Consider the following 19,849-nt stretch of genomic DNA (forward strand, 5'->3'; position numbering starts at 1 on the left):
GAAACTTTTGAGGTGTGAGATATTACAGCTGCGGGAGGAGAAATCGTCCGCCACCCGCGTTCAGCCATGACCTTCTTCTCGTACAGCAGCGGCTCCGCGCTCTTTTTGTGTAATCGATGGAAATGATTTGGCATGTCGCGTCTTTCCGTCACGGTCTAAAGACTGAGTTACAGACAGCCACTGAGCGTCCACCGGCGAAAGGCTGCGGCAGCGGCCTTCGAGTTCCCCTAGACATTTACATTACACGTTTCTCCGCATTGTGACCACACCGTCAGTGACAAGTGTGAAAATTCCATTGTTCTAACGCTGTGGTTTCCATCGGTGCTGAAATGAAAAGCGGGACGTCAAGTATGTGACAACAGAATTGAGTTTGAATCAAGGCCTAGGGAAGGGAAAGGCAGCTAACGCTACGAATGGTGAAGGCAATAACTATCAACTTTACGCAACTTCAGACTTTTCTGCTTCAGTCACTTTTCATTTCTGATCATAGTATAGCAAGACACGTTTCGTGGGGTGCTCATACGTCACTTCATTTTTTTTTTATTTATACTCTAATTAGAGAGAAAAAACAGTTAATCCTCTATGGGAGCACGTATGCTATATTCGACGCAATGAACACAAAAACGCCGACAAGAAAATCGCTTCATAATTATTCTTTATATTTACCTTTAAAATGTAGTGGATGCAGACGGTCAATGTCTTTTAGGCTGCCAGCATTCTGTACGAAGGGCACATACTTCATATTACATAGGCGTTCAAGTTATGACAAATGTATATTAATTAAATCACACCATTTTGTTAGACGTACTGAGTATTTCAGAGTACTCTTGCTATTAATGAAGCAAGCATTCGACGAAATTTGTAAGAGTTTTAGCTTTGAGAATTTCTATTATAACGTACAGCAAATTGTTTCCATGTACTGTACCACTAACTAATATTTTAGTTCTCTATGTAAGTCCACTTGATACCAAATGGTTCAAATGGCTCTGAGCACTATGGGACTCAACTGCTGTGGTCATAAGTCCCCTAGAACTTAGAACTACTTAAACCTAACTAACCTAAGGACAGCACACAACACCCAGCCATCACGAGGCAGAGAAAATCCCTGACCCCGCCGGGAATCGAACCCAGGAACCCGGGCGTGGGAAGCGAGAACGCTACCGCACGACCACGAGATGCGGGCCACATGATACCGATTTAATGTAAAATGTATATAAAAATCACGACTTATATTATGGACCTGGTGGCCAGTGTTCTGCATGGCAGGTTTTGAGTAACTGCTTCTGATAGTTATCCAAATCATACTAATCACTATAGTTTTATGCTGTCTGTGTCTGTATGTTATGGCTCAATCTTCTTTGTGTTGCGCCCCACAGTTTTATAAATGACATTTTATGTCTAACCACCAAAAAGATGCTAAAATATATCTTCTTAAGCAACTCCTTTTCATAATGAATCATAGTCTCGAAAACTTTAATTTCTTTTTTTTTTCAAACCAATAGTGTATACCACGTCTCCGTAATTTTAAAATATACTGGATGTCTCTCCTAAGAGTCGTCAATTGCCTTTTCTTTCGTGTTTCGTCAAAGATACGCATTTTCGTTTTTGGAATGTGTAGGTGATGTGAGACCAAACAGAAACAAATTCACGTGACATTCGTTTCATCGATAGATATTAACAAGAACAGTAAAACACGAAGGATAGCCAGTACCCCATCAATGACAGCACCGCCATGGCCCACAGTGATTGCTACCGCCAAGCAGCAGCGCTATTCAACCGCTGCCAGAGTTACAGTATTCTTAATATTTTACGTTCCCTTTTAAGACATATCGATAAAACGAGTGTCGCACTAGACAAACTGGGGACCGCTCTTTCGAATGGGCACGTAAAATTCCGCTTTAGGAATCGTTTTGTATGTAATGGGAGACAGACCGACGCTTTCCGTTTATACTGGGCACCGCATGAAACGTGTGATGAGCAGTGTTTCTTCGGACCGATTCCACTGCAAAACTAAACTGCAAATATGTGCCGAAACACCAGAGAAAATGCGCCTGATGACTCTTATGAAAACCACACTGTGCATACAGTGGTAAATGGAAACAAAATATTTTATGATCATAGAATTATGGTATGTGTCACTTTAAAACGTGATTAGTCTGTAAGATGACGACATACTGTGGAAAGTAGATGCAGAACAATACACTTCATTGTGATTGTAAATAAGAATGTCCTGTGTCTATATGAGTACTGTAGTTTCTTGTGCCTTCAGAAAGTAATGTTGATGTAGGGTGTAAATGTTTTTTCTGAGTTTCATGAAATACTTGACGTTTTCTTATTGCTGGCTGCAGAACGATGGGCCATCATATTATGACCACTACACACAGCGACGTTGGACGCCGTCTGGAGGCGTTGCGGGCACGTGACGAGCTAAAAGAAGTATGTAAGCGGAGCAGACACAGACGGGGGATCACCCTAGCGAAGATATGGGCTGAAAATGGGGAAATCCATCGAGATAATGGACATTGACAAAGGGCAGATTATTATTACGCAGAGCCTGTGAACGAGTATCCCCAAACCACGAAGCTGGTCAAATGTTCGCGTGCTATGGTTCAAATGGCTCTGAGCACTAAGGGACTTAACAGCTGTGGTCATCAGTCCCCTAGAACTTAGAACTACTTAAACCTAACTAACCTAAGGACATCACACACATCCATGCCCGAGGCAGGATTCGAACCTGCGACCGTAGCAGTCGCGCGGTTCCGGACTGCGCGCCTAGAACCGCGAGACCACCGCGGCCGGTGCGTGCTATGATGTGAGCATCTGCGGAAAGAGGCAGGAGGTCAGTGAAACTACCTCTAGGCGCTAAATGGTTGGATGTCCACGGCTCTTCACAGAACGTGGAGTTCCGAGGCTTATCTGCTCTACCGAAAAGAGCACTACATCTTTTATTGTACATTGTTGGGCGTGGTGCTCCGCAGCAGACCACCCATACATGTTCACATGTTGACCCAACGACACAGTTAGTTACGAGTGCAGTGGGCACGGAACCATCGGGATTCGACCGTCGATCAATGGGAATGTGTCGGATCTTCGGATGAATCACAATTTTGCTACACTAAGTCAATGGTTGTCTCTACAAATGCCGTCATCGAGTTAACGGCGGCTCGAAACGCGCAGCGGCCACAAATGCAGGCTGGTGAAAGCAATATTATGCAATGGAAGACCTTTTCCTGCGCTTGCATGGGACCTGTGGTAGTAATCAAAGACATGCTGGCAGTTTTCAGCCACCTGCATTCCTTTGAACTTGGTTCTTCGGCGTTCGCGATGTCATGTTTCAGCAGTATAATTTTCCTTGTATCGGATCCAGAACCGTTCTACGGTGGTTGGAGGAGCATTATCGTGAACTTACGTTAATGTCTCAGTGACCTAATTCACCTGATGTAAATCCTGTGGAGTCGGTGGGTAGCTATCGGGCGCCATCACGCGTATGCAGATAAGCGGCCTGTTAATTACGCGAATTACATGAGCTGTGCGTAGACATCTAATGCCACATACCTCCACAAACCTACCAACAAACTGACGGATCCCTTATAAGCAGAATCAGTGACGTATTTCGCTGCAAAGATGAACAAACAAGCTATTAAGCAGGTGGTCATAATGTTTTGGCTCAAGAATGCATATAGACAGTTCATCCGTCCTGGGACTCGAGAATCTCGACGACTTTTGTTTGCTCTCGATATCGACACTGTCAAGATATAGGTACTGGTAATTCTGAGATTTTCGGAATATTTTAGTATCAAGTTTAAGATTAAAATTCCTTGTGTAAGCCGGCCGGTGTGGCCGTGCGGTTAAAGGCGCTTTAGTCTGGAACCGCGTGACCGCTACGGTCGCAGGTTCGAATCCTGCTTCGGGCTTGGATGTATGTGATGTCCTTAGGTTAGTTAGGTTTAATTAGTTCTAAGTTCTAGGCGACTGATGACCTCAGAAGTTAAGTCGCATAGTGCTCAGAGCCAGCCAGCCTTGTGTAATTTCGCTTTTATATTGTAATTTTATGATTTTGTATCAAAACATGCGACCGTATATTTAGACTTCGTCGTAGCAGAAACTTAAATTTTTTTACGCCGCCAATGGAGTGTAAATAGTACGTGATATATATTTGAGCTAGATACAACTGCCCATATCTGAGAAACAGGGGTCTCAACAGGCGGACAGACAGTCCAATAACAGATGACAAAAAAGCTTTCTTTTTCGTGTGACATAATTACAAATTAACACTATTCATTTGTTTACCTTGCTTTTACTGTCAAGCCTTGGTTCTTGCCAAATTTTACGGTTGTGGGTCAACGGGATGTACCCTATAGATTTTGATGAGTGATTTTGCGAGTATCAAATCATGTTACACACATGGCCGTATCTTTTGATTTATTTGATTTAGAAGCTTAATTTTTTTTTACACCACCAAGGATCCATAACCTTAGTATGTCATGTAAAATTGAACTTGATGGCCCTACCTGTTACTGAGAAAAAGGCGTCTTAACAGAAGGACAGACAGAGAGTAAAACACTCCTATAAAGGTTCCATTATTGCCGGTTTAGGTATGGAACCCTACAAACAAAGTAGAATACAATGTAGGAAGTGGCGCGACGGGTCAAGGTGTCCAGCTTTGGTCATTTCAAACAGCTTGTGTTGACGATCGTGTCTTGTAAAGCCAGGTAAGGACCCTAGAACGTAAGCTAGATGACGCCGGCTGACAGATGGCTCGTGGCAGATAAGCCTTTGCACAAGGCGCACGTTGTTGATATCGGCGGTGTTCGGCGAGGCGTTCCGAGTGGAGCCGAAGAGCGGCGATAAGGCCGCGCCGACTATGGGAGGTCCCTGGGGGATCGACCGCGAAACAGCCGGATGACGCCACGGTGGCTCTCCGGCCGCTGGCGTCACCGGCGCAGTCTGCAGCCACTGGAGCACAGAGTGCCCGCCGCCTCTGTGAGCCACTGCGGTACCGCTAACTTTAGTGATATGCACTGTGATTCGCGTAACGCGTAACAGACCTTTTATTTCGCGATTGGTTCAATATACCGAAACGAGGCTTTCGCCAAATATAGTAAGCAGACGTATGATGATGCCCCCTACACACAGGCCTATCAATTTCGGGACCTCTTGAGCTTTAGATGCAGCCGCCGATGTATCTCTGAAGATGTCACTTTCTAATGGGGACGAAACGTCAGTGAATGCTAGTTATTGCAAAAAACCGACCGGTTAAAACATATACCGGAATTTTAATTCTCAATAACCAGTATTTTTCGATATTTGTTTTGTCTCCGTTATAACAGGTATTTTTAATTTTTGTGTGATAACTAAATAAAAAACCGAAATATCAGTTAGTCAAAGCAACAGAGCTAAAATTTTAAATAAGCCTAAAAAAGAATAATTTTTATTCGCAAAATTTGTATTAGTTCGAAATATGAAAGTGGAAAAAGCAATTATTCCTATTTTGATAACAATGCCGGAATAATCGAGCAGCAGAGACGTGGCGTAAGAGTAGGTACAGCATTCCTGTTGCCGTGTGTCGTGGCTTAAGGTAGCCGTGTACGTGTAGTGTGCAAGGCTTGGCCCGCGCCGGGTCTTTACGGTAGTTTTTCGCTGCCGTCGCCGGACATCCGTTCTATTGCAGAACGGCACCAACCATAGTGTGGAAATATTTTTAGGTAGTGACACAGCAGTGAAGTACAGCGGTTTATTTGCTTTAAAAGTATACAGATTTGTCTGCGATTTCTTTGAAATAGTAAAACAGGAATGAAATTACAGTAATAAATTAAAAACATAACACTAGTTCATTCATAGTATACAATTAAAATAGAAAGTAGCTCTTCTTCTGCCTGTATTTACATAATACGCCTTTATCTGTTTGTAGTCCTTGAAAACGGACAAATTATCACGAAAAACAAAGTTCTTCAACCTCAGTTTTCACTTTATAGTAATACGATCCCCGATTACAACATGATTTTTGAACAGAGTTTCGAAACATTAGAATCAATAGGAGATCTATCTGTGATTTTTTTGTAGTATTCAAATACTTATCACTTTTCAAGAAACGCAGCGAACAGTGGACGCACTAAGTTTTGTTTTGGTTCAAATGGCTCTGAGCACTATGGGACTTCCGAGGTCATCAGTCCCCTAGAACTTAGAACTACTTAAACCTAACTAACCTAAGGACATCACACACATCCATGCCCGAGGCAGGATTCGAACCTGCGACCGTAGCAGTGGCGCGGTTCCAGACTGTAGCGCCTAGAACCGCTCGGTCACCCCCGCCGGCTAAGTTTTGTTTTAATTCTCTATTTAATTTAATACTCGTCTTTTGATTATATGTGTCTTGAAATTAAGTGACTCAAAATTTTTCAATGTTCGTTTTCTACGTTATTACAGGAAATAATATGAATAAAAACCGAAAATAGGTTATTACAGAAACCGGCTATTTTGAGTTTTAGCACTCCGGTTAAACTAGCCTGGAAAAAACCCGATATAACCGAAAACCGGTTGTTTCAGCGATAACTGCCATCCCTCGTGTACAGCATTATACTAGGGGCACAGCCTCTCAGTCCGGAAATTTTAACGGAAGTGAACACCTACCGTGCAAGCCTGCATTGGCACGGGAGCTCCTGCATAATAATTGAACATAGCCCAACGAGACATTCTGAAACATCTACTAAAGTAGTACGGCAGTTTCGCCACAAAAGTTGACAGTGGCTGCAGAAAGGAGCGAAAAAAGGCTCGAAGTGAGTAAAGTCTCCTGATTTCTACCGACTGATAGCTGGGTCTCGACGGGACAGAAAACGTGTGTATCGTGTAGTAAGATTTTCAACAACAACGGGAGTGTCTAGAATGTCCTGCGCACCATAACGATTACCTGGCTCAGATCATAAGCTCCGACACTCCATAAAACAATGTTCTCCCTGGAATACCTTTACAGAGTTAACGACGTTTTATTCTAGAATACACATTCAGCATAGGCGATTGCTACGATTCTGAACTAACTTTACACGTATTGACGATATGCAATAATAGTCGAAGTAAGGATGCTTCAGAAATCATCATCCTATTTACGAGACGGTTTCTTCTAGATGAATGAATATAGACACTTGGAGTGAATTTTAAGTTACGCTTCGACAATAAAAGCTTACCTTGGCGTTAGTTGTAAGTTGCTGGCTCGTGTAGTTGGTCGGTAGGGAATTCCCTGACGGAGCTAGCTCGCTCACTCGCTCGTTCATTACACAATTGCTGTGACACGGCGAAAATTTCACTTTTCAATAGGACGGAACTTTTCCGCACTGTCCGCAGCTCGTGGTCGTGCGGTAGCGTTCTCGCTTCCCGCGCCCGGGTTTCCGGGTTCGATTCCCGGCGGGGTCAGGGATTTTCTCTGCCTCGTGATGACTGGGTGTTGTGTGCTGTCCTTAGGTTAGTTAGGTTTAAGTAGTTCTAAGTTCTAGGGGACTGATAACCATAGATGTTAAGTCCCATAGTGCTCAGAACCATTTTCCGCACTGATACCAGTATGTAAGCCATTTATTAAAAGTGAGGTGTCTCGTCGAAGGATCTGCAATTAAGACCACATCTTAACAGTGAGGTGCCTCGCCGATAGATCAGCTGCAAGGGGAGTCCGAACCTCGCATTGCGTCACTGGATTTCACCAAGGTCTGCTGTCCAAGTACGTGATTTTTCTTTTTTGGGGGTGGGGGGGAGGGGGTGTTTGTGAAAGACTCTATCTGTGTGCCTCACCTTCTAACAACGTTTGGTGATATGCGGCACTGTGTAGTAACTGCAGCGAATCCATTAAGTCCAAACATGTTCGCAATTGTATGGGGTCATTTTGACTCTCGTCCGGATGGCTATCGTCCGTCCGTTGAGGGCCACATTCAACGTTGGTGGAAGATAAACGAAAGCATTGAGCTGAACACAAATGTAACACGTACCGCAAGACTGCGTGTGTATCCATGTGAGTGTATCCACTGTTGTAAAATCAGATGGTTCTTTCCAAAACAAAAACTATGCCTAAGCTAAAAATCCACCCCAAGTATCTTTCTTCGTTCTTGTGGAGGATGTATGCTAGTCTTGTCAAGTCGGATGTGACCTTTTTGGTGAAAAGAAAGCATATAGTCATATCAGTGAATTATATAGTCTGCACTCTAAAGCGTGGCAAACTTAATTCACACATTTACCAATTTCTGTCCTGTCTGTCAGAGACACTGAACTGACACAAATATTTTGATTCGTAATCGCAAATGTATAAATTGTCTGTGATGTAATTGGGGGAGATGACAGAATAACAGCGTGGTGCGCGTTTGATGAGACACAATTACGTTTCGGGACGATTTTGCACTTTGGTGGTTGGTTTGGACAGGAAATGAGAACGAGGCCGTTAAGTTAAAGCTCAGCGAAGAAGAAAGGGATATTGCCAGTCTCAGGCCGCGTGCAAAATTGACCTCACCAGAGGATTAACAGACACAAATCCCTGTGTCGTTCCTGTGTGGAGGAGCGTGTCTATTCTAGCTGGTTTGGCCAATGTAGTAAATTATCTGAAGTCAACCTCCAAAGATAGGCCGACGACTTTCGGAGATTTAGAAGAGCCGACTTGTAGACACACAGCGTTACGTAGAAGATGTGTCGTGTTGCTGCCTACATGATGGATGAGTTTCTGCTACCGACGCCGGCTCCGTGGGGCATTAAGATCAACGACCCATGGCATGACGGTAATCTTTACGTGCATAACAAACCACTGGCGTAATTTACCTACATCTGCATGACTACTCTGCAGTTCACAGTTAAGAGCCTGGCAGAGGGTTCTTCTAACCGCCATCAGACAGCAGAGGACCAACAAGCGTAGTGTATGCGGTCTCTTTACTAAACCTGTTCCATTTTCTAAGCTTTCTGTCAATAAAACGCATTCTTTGGTTTCCTTTCCCCACAACCCAAATGTGATCGTTCCAGTTTAAGATGTTCTTAATTGTAATTCCTTTTGATGACTTTACAAGATGGTAACGGACAGCATCGTCTGCAAACAACCTAAGAGGGCTGCTCAGACTGTCTCCTCGATCGTTTATGTAGAACAGGAACAGCAGAAGTCCTGTAACACTTCCCCGGGGAATTCCGGATATCACTTCTCTTTTACTCGACGACTTTCTCGATTATTACGAACTGTGACGTTTCTGACAAGAAATCACGAATCCAGTCGCGGAAGTGAGGCGATATTCCATAGGCACGCAATTTGATTAGAAGTCTCTTGCTATCAACGGTGCCAAAAGCCCGGTGGAAGTTTAGAAATATGGAATGAATTTGAGATCCCCTGGCGGTAGCACTCGTTACTTCATATGAATAAAGAGCTAGTTGAGTTTCACAAGATCGATATTTTCTGAATCCGTCCTGGCTGTGTGTCAACGGACTGTTATCTTCGAGGTAATTCAGAATGCTCGAACACAGTATATGTTCCAAAAATCCTACTGTAAATCGACGTTAATTATATGGGTCTGGAATTCCTTTCTTGAGTATTACTGTGACCTGTGCAACTTTTTAGTCTTTTGGTACGGACCTTTCGTCGAGCGAGCGGTTGTTATACGACTGCTAAGTATGGGGCTGTTGTATTAGCATACTCTGAAAGAACGTAATTGGTATGCTATCTGGGCTGGCGGCCTTGCCTTTATTAAGTGTTTTAAGCTGCTTCGCTACACAGCGTATATCTACTTTCGTAGTCTGGAATATTCTTCTTTGCTGAAGGAATTTCGCAACTGTGTTAATAATTTGAATTTAACGGTGCTGTCATGTGTAATATTACCACTGGTATTACGCAGTGATGGTATTGATTGTGTGTTGGCGCAGGTGTAAAGCATCGCCAGTTTTGTTCTTTGAAATTCGGCTTCCGTTACTTCTGCAACTGTGTTCTGATCTGTTTCGCGTACCATGTGGAATCAGTACCATCTATTATTAATTTTTTCGTTATAAATCCCTCAATTGCGTCACATATTTCTTTGAACTTAAGCCACATCTGGTCTACACTCACACAGTTGGTTAGGGAGAAGTGGAGATTTTCTCTTAGGAAGGCGTCAATCGAATTTTTATCTAATTTATTAAAGAATAGATATATTTAGTGTTTACGTTTGGTGCATTTGGCTGTTGCGGTGGACGGTCTCGCTACAATAACCTTGTGTTCACTAATCCGTGTATCCGTCACGGTGCTCCCTATCTGCTGATGATTATTTGTTGCTAAGTGGTTCTATATGTTTCCGCAACCAGTTACGCTTTGAAAGGGCTGCTGAACTAATCGCTCAAAATGGGCTGCTGAACTAATCGCTCAAAATAACTGTCGGAGAAATCATTTAGAACAATTTCCGATGATGCATTATACCTACCACGTGATTTAAACACGAATTTTCGCCTACATACCGGTGGTAAATAGAAGTCACCATCGATTGCATTTGTATGAGTGGCGTACCTACTTGAAATGATACCTTTCTTTGAACTCTGTTTTCGTCCAAGCGCATGGGATTTCTGTGCGCTTTTATCATTATAGCCTGTTCTCTGAAAACCATTAAGAATATATGCAGTTCCTATTAGATTTCCTGCGTTTATAAATTATTTTTTATTCCCTAATAAGGAAAAAAGTGTGTTTTGCCGGCCCGATTCATTTTGCTGCTCTGGATTTGTTCCACAATCACAGTACTGCTGTCGAACTCTGCAAGTAGGATCGAACCGGCGCCCGTTGATCCAGAGGATTTTTGTTTCTATAAATGTGCTGGGTCTCACTCCTTTCATGCCCCTCGACTCTTATAACTGCCATCTGGTTTCTGTACAAATTGAAAATAGCCTTTCGCTCCCTGTATTTTACTCCTGCCACCTTCAGAATTTGAAAGAGAGTATATTGCGCAAGCAGTAAAGGAAACAAAAGAAAAATTCGGAGTAGGTATTAAAATTCATGGAGAAGAAGTAAAAACTTTGAGGTTTGCCGATGACATTGTAATTCTGTCAGAGACAGCAAAGGACTTGGAAGAGCAGTTGAACGGAGTGGACAGTGTCTTGAAAGGAGGATATAAGATGAACATCAACAAAAGCAAAACGAGGATAATGGAATGTAGTCAAATTAAATCGGGTGATGCTGAGGGGATTAGATTAGGAAATGAGACACTTAAAGTAGTAAAGGAGTTTTGCTATTTAGGGAGTAAAATAACTGATGATGGTCGAAGTAGAGAGGATATAAAATGTAGACTGGCAATGGCAAGGAAATCGTTTCTCAAGAAGAGAAATTTGTTAACATCGAGTATAGATTTAAGTGTCAGGAAGTCGTTTCTGAAAGTATTTGTATGGAGTGTAGCCATGTATGGAAGTGAAACATGGGCGATAAATAGTTTAGACAAGAATAGAATAGAAGCTTTCGAAATGGGGTGCTACAGAAGAATGCTGAAGATGAGATGGGTAGATCACATAACTAATGAGGAGGTATTGAATAGAATTGGGGAGGAGTTTGTGGCACAACTTGATTAGAAGAAGGGATCGGTTGGTAGGACATGTTTTGAGGCATCAAGGGATCACCAATTTAGCATTGGAGGGCAGCGTGGAGGGTAAAAATCGTAGAGGGAGACCAAGAGATCAATACACTAAGCAGATTCAGAAGGATGTAGGTTGCAGTAGGTACTGGGAGATGAAGAAGCTTGCACAGGATAGAGTAGCATGGAGAGCTGCACCAAACCAGTCTCAGGACTGAAGACCACAACAACAACAAACAAATGTGCTGGGTTACTCTTCCACAGGAATGCTGGAACTACATTAATCTGATGAAAATATCTTCTAGAATTATCTCAAAAATGGCTCTGAGCACTATGGGACTTAACTTCTAAGGTCAGCAGTCCCCTAGAACTTAGAACTACTACTGGGTGTTGTGTGATGTCCTTAGGTTAGTTAGGTTTAAGTAGTTCTAAGTTCTAGGTGACTGATGACGATAGGTGTTAAGTCTCATAGTGCTCAGAGCCATTTCAACCATTTTTTAGAACTACTTAAACCTAACTAACCTAAGGACATCACACATATCCATGGCCGAGGCAGGATTCGAACCTGCGACCGTAGCGGTCGCGCGGTTCCAGACTGTAGCGCCTAGAACCGCTCGGCCATCCCGGCCGGCGGAATTATCTCAGCTCGCCGTGTAAGCGCAGCCGGTGTCGTGCAAAATTAATTGAGCTCAGGCAAAGATCGGTAGAAGAGTTCAATATCTCGGCGGCTACTACGAGTTTTAACGTCAATAGGTGAAACTGCAGCCGCTTACGAAACTCTTGCTACAATTTGTTTGACGTTTGATCACATCGCTGTCTTTCACAACCTCTTGCGAAAGTGCACGCTGTCAAGTGTGGGGATAAACCGCAAGGCGATTATCATCTGTGACGAGACTGGAGCATTCGTTCTGCGGGCCGACGCGTAATCGATTTCGGGTCGAGGCGGTGAGTCAGGCGGGCGCCGCCTGTGGACGGCATCTGCCGCGATAAGCGGTGGCCTGCGCTGCGCTGCGCCACTATCGCGGCCGCGTGCTCGCGTTTGTAAACAGAGGCGCGGCGCGCGGCGGGGGCCTTGGCAGTGGGGCGCCGCACCTGCCCTACGCACCGCGCGCAGACTCCTATCTCGCGGGGAGCACTGCTCTCCACTCTGCCCACTGCGAAAGGCGAACGCTGAGGTCACCGGACGAAAAATTGCTCGTCTTCCTCACGGTAGTATTGCAAAGCTCTATCCTCGGTAGCATAATTATATCGTCCCTTCATTCCTTTCAATAGAATGATTTGGAAAAAGAAACGCAGGTGACTCCTGTATATAAGAATGGTAAAAGAACGGACCCGCAAAATTAAAGGCAGAATTCTTGAGGACTACGGATGAAGGGCAACAGGCAAATTCCATATTTCTAGATCCCCGGAAAGCGCTTGACACGATGCCTCATTCAGGCTGTTAAAGGAGGCACGAGCCTACTGATTAGGTTCGCAGATATACCGGGTGATCAAAAAGTTAGTATAAATTTGAAAACTTAATAAACCACGGAATAATGTAGATAGTGAGGTATAAATTGACACACATGCTTGGAATGACATGGGGTTTTATTAGAACCAAATAAAAAAAAAAACATATTGCTAGACGCGTGAAAGATCTCTTGCTCGCGTCGTTTGGTGATGATCGTGTGTTCAGCCGCCACTTTCGTCATGCTTAGACTCCCAGGTCCCCAGACCTCAGTCTATGCGATTATTGGCTTTGGGGTTACCTGAAGTCGCAAGTGCATCGTGATCGACCGACACCTCTAAGGATGCTGAAAGACAACATCCGACGCCAATGCCTCACCATAACTCCGGACATGCTTTACAGTACTGTTCACAACACTATTCCTCTACTACAGCTATTGTTGAGGAATGATGGTGGACATATTGAGCATTTCCTGTAAAGAACATCATCTTTTCTTTGTCTTACTTTCTTATGCTAACGATTGCTATTCTGCTCAGATGAAGCGCCATCTGTCGGACATTTTTTGAACGTTTGTATTTTTTTGGTTCTAATAAAACCCCATGTCATTCCGACCATGTGTGTCAATTTGTACCTCTCTATCTACATTATTCCACCATTTATTCAGTTTTCAAATTTATACTGACTTTTTGATCACCTGGTATGAGTGGTTCGAAGACTTCGCAAGTTACAGAAACCAGTATGTTATCTTTGACGGCGAACGTTCATGAGGGTCAAGGGTATCGCCGGGAGTGCCCTAGGGAAGTGTGATAATACCGCTATTATTCTCTACATACATAAATGATATGGCTGACAGAGTGGGCAGCAATCTGCGGTTGTTTGATGATGATGCTGTGTAGTACGGTAAGGTGTCGTATGTGGGTGACTCTAGGAGAATGCAAGATGACTTAGACAAAATTTGTCGCCGGCCGCTTTGACCGAGCGATTCTAGGCACTCCAGTCCGGAACCGCGCTGCTGCTACGGTCGCAGGTTCGAATCATGCCTCGGCCATAGATGTGATGTCCTTAGGTTAGTTAGTTTTAAGTAGTTCTAACTCTAGGGGACTGATGACCTCAGATGTTAAGTCCCGTAGTGCTTAGAGCCATTTGAACCATTTGAGCAAAATTTGTAGTTCAAAAATGTTCAAATGTGTGTGAAATCTTATGGGACTTAACTGCTAAGGTCATCAGTCCCTAACTTTATATACTACTTAACCTAAATTATCCTAAGGACAAACACACACACACCCATACCCGAAATAGGACTCGAACCTCCGCTGGGACCAGCCGCACAGTCCATGACTGCAGCGCCTTAGAATACTCGGCTAATCCCGCGCGGCAAAATTCATAATTGATGGCATGAATGGCACATAGCTCTAACTGGAGAAAAATGTAAATTAAAAATGGTTCAAATGGCTCTGAGCACTATGGGACTTAACATCTATGGTCATCAGTCCCCTAGAACTTAGAACTACTTAAACCTAACTAACCTAAGGACATCACACAACACCCAGCCATCACGAGGCAGAGAAAATCCCTGACCCCGCCGGGAATCGAACCCGGGAACCCGGGCGTGGGAAGCGAGAACGCTACCGCACGACCACGAGATGCGGGCAAAAATGTAAATTAATGTGGATGAGAAGGTAATAGGAAATCTTTGGAAATAGCAGTAGCAGCGTCCTGCTTGACACAAAGTCGTTTAAATATCTGAGCGTAACGTCGCAAAGCGATATGAAATGGAACGAGAAAGTGAGGATTGTGGTAAGGAAGGCGAATGGTCGACTTTTGTTTATTGGGAGACTTGTAGGGAAGTGTGGTTCATCTGTATAGGACGCTAGTACGACCAATTCTTGGGTACTGCTCGGGTGTTTAGGATCCCTACCAGGTCGGATTAAACGAAGACATCGAAGCAATTCAGAGGCGGGCTGCTAGATTTGTTACTGTTAGGCTCGAACAACATGCAAGTGTTAAAGATGTGCTTCGCGAACTCAAATGGGAATCCCTGGAGGGAAGGCGGTATTTTTTTCGACGAAAGCTATTGAGAAAATTTAGAGAACCGGCATTTGAAGCTGACTGCCGAACGCTTCTATTGCCGTCAACATACACTGCGTGCAAGGATCACAAAGACAAAATACGAGAAATCAGGGCTCATACGGAGGCATATAGATAGTCTTTTTCTGTCGCTCGATTTCAGAGTGGAACAGGAAAGGAAATGACTAATAGTGGTACGGGATATCCTCCGCCACCAGCCAAACGGTGGATAGCGAAGTATCTATGTAGATGTAGATCTAGTGATGCACGGTGCAAGTTTTAGACCACACAGCCCCTGTGTCGTTCGCTGGCCCGTTTGGCCTCAGGCACCCGCCCAGCATGCCTGGGAGCTGACAATGAGTGCTACCCACCGTACCAAAGACAGAGGGGCTGTTCTAGCAGGTCAACACGCCAAGTGTGACAGCTCGCCACCCAGGCGTGCTGTGGACCCTGGACACTCCATCCACGGCTCCTGTAATGCTACTGGACTGCTGCACGCCTTGTCTCTAACTACAACGTATCACTCCCTGACGTTGTGTATTAAGTGATTACTTCTACAAGTCAATGGATTCAGTACCCTTAATTCGCTTCATGGGTGCTTGATTTGTACTATTTCGAAATTGTGTTGCTGTAGTCTTCAGTCTAAAGACTAATTTGAACCCTACATTAACCCATTCGGTGCAAGCCGCTTCATCTCTGCATAACTGCTGCGACCTAACTCTATTTGAGCCTGCTCACTGCATTCAAATCTCGGTCTTCCTGTACAATCTTTGCTGCCCACACTTCCTTCCATTGCCAAATTGAATATTTCTTGATATCTCCATAGGTGTCCTATCAACTGATTCCTAATTTTAGTAAAATTCAGCAATAAATTTCTTTTTTCCCCAATTCAGTTCAACACATCCTTATTACACTACTGGCCATTAAAATTGTTACACCACGAAGATGACGTGCTACAGACGCGAAATTTAACCGACAGGAAGAAGATGCTGTAGTATGAAAATGATTAGCTTTTCAGAGCATTCACACAAGATTGGTGCCGGTGGCGACACTTACAACGTGCTGACATGCGGAGAGTATCCAACCGATTTCTCATACACAAACAGCAGTTGACCGGCGTTGCCTGGGTAAACATTGTTGTGATGCCTCGTGTAAAGAGGAGAAATGCGTACCATCACGTTTCCGACTTTGATAAAGATCGGATTGTAGCCTATCGCGATTGCCGTTTATCGTATCACGACATTGCTGTTGGCGTTGGTCGAGATCCAATGACTGTTAGCAGAATATGGAATCGATGGGTTCGGGAAGGTAATACGGAACGCCGTGCTGGATCCCAACGGCCTCGTATCACTAGCAGTCGAGATGACAGGCATCTTATCCGCATTGCTGTAACGGAGCCACGTCTCGATCCCTGAGTCAACAGATGGGGACGTTTGCAAGACAACAACCATCTGCACGAGCAGTTCGACGACGTTTGCAGCAGCATGGACTATCAGTTCGGAGACCAGGCTGCGGTTACCCTTGCTGCTGCATCACAGACATGAGCGCCTGCTATGGTGTAATCAATGACGAACCTGGGTGCACGAATGGCAAAAAGTCATTTTTTCGGATGAATCCAGGTTCAGTTTACAGCATCATGATGGTCGCATTCGTGTTTGGTGACATCGCGGTGAACGCACATTGGAAGCGTGTATTTGTCATCGCCATACTGGCGTATCACTCGGCGTGATGGTATGGGGTGCCATTGGTTACAAGTTTCGGTCACCTCTTGTTCGCATTGACGGCACTTTGAACAGTGGACGTCACATTTCAGATGTGTTACGACCCGTGGCTCTACCTTTCATTCGATCCCTGCGAAAGACTACATTTCAGCAGGATAATGTACGACCGCATGTTGCAGGTGCTGTACGGGCCTTTGTGGATACAGAAAATGTTCGACTGCTGCCCTGGCCAACACATTCTCCAGATCTCTCACCAACTGAAAACGTCTGGTCAATGGTGGCTGAGCAACTGGCTCGTCACAATACGCCAGTCACTACTCTTGATGAACTGTGGTATCGTGTTGAAGCTGCTTGGGCGGCTGTACCTGTACAAGCCATCCCAGTCGTATCAAGGCCGTTATTACGGCCAGAGGTGGTTGTTCTGGGTACTGATTTCTCAGGATCTATGCACCCAAATTGCGTGAAAATGTAATCACATGTCAGTTCTAGTATAATATATTTGTCCAATGAATACCCGTTTATCATCTGCATTTCTTCTTGGTGTAGCAATTTTAATGGCCAGTAGTGTAGTTATTCGATCTACCCACTTAACCTTCAGCATTCTCCTGTAGCACCACATCGTTGTTAATAGTCCACATTTCACTTTCGCACAATCTTACACTCCATACAAACACCTTCAGAAGAGACTTATTAACATTTAAAATTACATTCGTATTCAGCAAATTTCTTTTTTTTTTTAGAGACTGTTTCCTTCCATTACATTCTCGTTAATTCAGCCATCGTCAGTTACTTTGGAGCCCAGATAGCAAATTTCATCTATCAGCATCAGCTGAAATAATTCCACTAAATTCCATTACCCTTGTTTTACGTTTGTTGATGCTTCCATACAATATCTTTTCAAGGCACTATCCATTCCATTCAGTTGCTCTTCTACGTCTTTTTCCGTCAACGGAAAATCTCAAGGTTTTTATTTCTTCTCCCTGAACTGGAAATCCCTTTGCAATTTTCTCCTTGGTTTCCTTTACTGATTGTTCAATGATGAGATTAAATAACATTGGGGATAGACTCAATCTTGTCTTATTCTCTTCTCAATTACTGTTTTCTTTTTACGTGCATCGAGTATTATAACTGCAGTCTTGTTTCTGTACGAGTTGTAGATAATCTTTCTCTCCCTGTATTTTGTAGTCGTTACCTTCAGAATTTCAAAGAATGTAGTCCAGTCGCAATCCTCAGAAGCTAACTTTAAATTTACGAATGCTAAAAAAAGTGGGTTTACTTTTTTTCAACTTGTTTTATTAGACGTAATGGCGTTACTGCTTCACGTGTTCCTACATTTCATTGTAACCCCATCTTATCTTCCCCGAGATCGGCTCCTACATTTTTTACACTCTTCCGCAAATAATTCGTCACAGTATTTTCTACCATGACTCATTAAGTTGATGGTTCCTAATATTCACATATGCCAGCAGCTGCCTTCTTTAGGATAGGGGCTATTACATTCTTCTTGAAGTCAGTGGTTATTTCACCTGTCTCATTTATCTTGCGCAGCAGGTGAAATAGATGTGTCTGGTTGACTCTCGCAAGGATCTTAGTAATTCTCCAAGAGCCTTGTTTCGATTTAGGTTTTTCAACCGTCAAATTCTTCTTGCAGTATGATATCTCCCATCTCATTATCATCTACTTCCTTTTCTCTTTCTATAACATTGTATTCAAGGTTGCTTCATTGTAATGACTCTCTACATATTCCTGGCATGTTTCACCTTCTAGCAATAAGAAACATAATTACAAAAATCTATCAGTGAAGAAATTCTTAAATGTCATTTCTGTCACATACACCCTACTAATAAAAAAAAACCTACGTAGATACTGGAGGTATTTTAACTGGCTGGATATAAAATAGTGGATAAACTGGCTCAATACTGAACCATGCAGTCTCGAACATCCATTGACACTGCGGCCAATCTGCTCCTGCATGGTCAATCAAAATAAAAGATAGAGCTTTGGTGATGAAAACGGAAGTATAGGCTGGCCCAGAGTAAGCTCGGAGCGAACGAAACAAGCGGGGCTGGAGGGGGCAGGGGGGGGGGGGGGAGGGCAAGCTGGCTGTGTGGCTGAGTTCGCATGTACAGCATGCAGGCAGGCTGGACCTGGACGCGCGGGTTGGCCGGGCTGAAGTCTGCATCGTGCGTGACGCTACTCAACACTGGCTACTGTATGCTCTTCATAAACGTCATCGGCGGTGAGTTAACAGCGAGGAGTGAAACGTCGTCAGCACGGGCAGATAGTATCCAAGGAGACTGGCTGAGAATCTGTGGTGAGCTGGACACAACAGTGGATGTTTCTGGTTTGAGCTCACCCTCACAACGGAGTTACTTACGTGGCACTACCACCTAGAGATTTTCACTCTCCAACGGTTTTTACTTTGGTTAAATGTGCTCCTCCTCAGAGATACTGCCCCTTCAACAGCGTGATTTTTTCTGGGACAGTTTCTGAGGCGGTTTGTGAATCTGCCTATAGACATGACTATGACTCACTGATTGTTTACCAACGTATATTACGGGCCGTTTAGTCTCTGGGTAATGACGGAACCAACCGAATTCCTCTCAGAATGAACTAAAACTACATGTTCCTCGTGCACGGGAGAGTTTTGGGCGTTGTGTACGCAACTTGAATCGTCTCGGCTCTCCTTCGCCTCTCCATTCGGAAACAGTCTCACCTGGTTATGAACAGTATTGGATCGTGTGGAGGTCACTCAACCGTCTTCGTTCTGGAGTTGGAAGACCCAAGAATAATCTCTAGAAATGGCACTTCCCTATGAATACCCCCAACTGTGACTGTGGAGAACTACAAACCATGCGGCATCTAGTGGATTGTCTATTATGCTCTGCATCTTGCACAGGGGAAGCTCCTGTGCTTGCGATTCCGAGCGCAGCTGAAGTTGCATGATATTGGTCTACAGTAGCGTAGTTTTATAATTCTTTCTTTCACTTGTTTTTAATGATAATTACTGTGTATTTTATTTGAGTCGACTAGTTAAAAAACTGCTACAGACTGTCTGTCTTTAAACTTGTTCGTCCATTCTT

At 43.9% G+C, this 19,849-nt stretch overlaps 1 protein-coding gene across 2 annotated transcripts in view; it reads right to left on the minus strand.

Moving 5' to 3' along the window:
- LOC124607393 (BTB/POZ domain-containing protein 1-like) overlaps positions 1-19,849 on the minus strand; it is a 461,534-nt gene that overhangs the window by 368,517 nt on the left and 73,168 nt on the right. The window contains exon 2 of one of the 2 annotated variants that reach the window (XM_047139713.1): positions 667-718. The exons of the other annotated variant lie outside the window; for it this stretch is intronic. The gene's annotated coding sequence lies outside the window, so the exon portion shown is untranslated. The remainder of the gene's footprint in view (positions 1-666; positions 719-19,849) is intronic. 2 annotated transcript variants of the gene reach the window in all.

This window comes from Schistocerca americana, chromosome 3, assembly GCF_021461395.2.
Source record: "Schistocerca americana isolate TAMUIC-IGC-003095 chromosome 3, iqSchAmer2.1, whole genome shotgun sequence".
Lineage (NCBI taxonomy): Eukaryota > Metazoa > Arthropoda > Insecta > Orthoptera > Acrididae > Schistocerca > Schistocerca americana.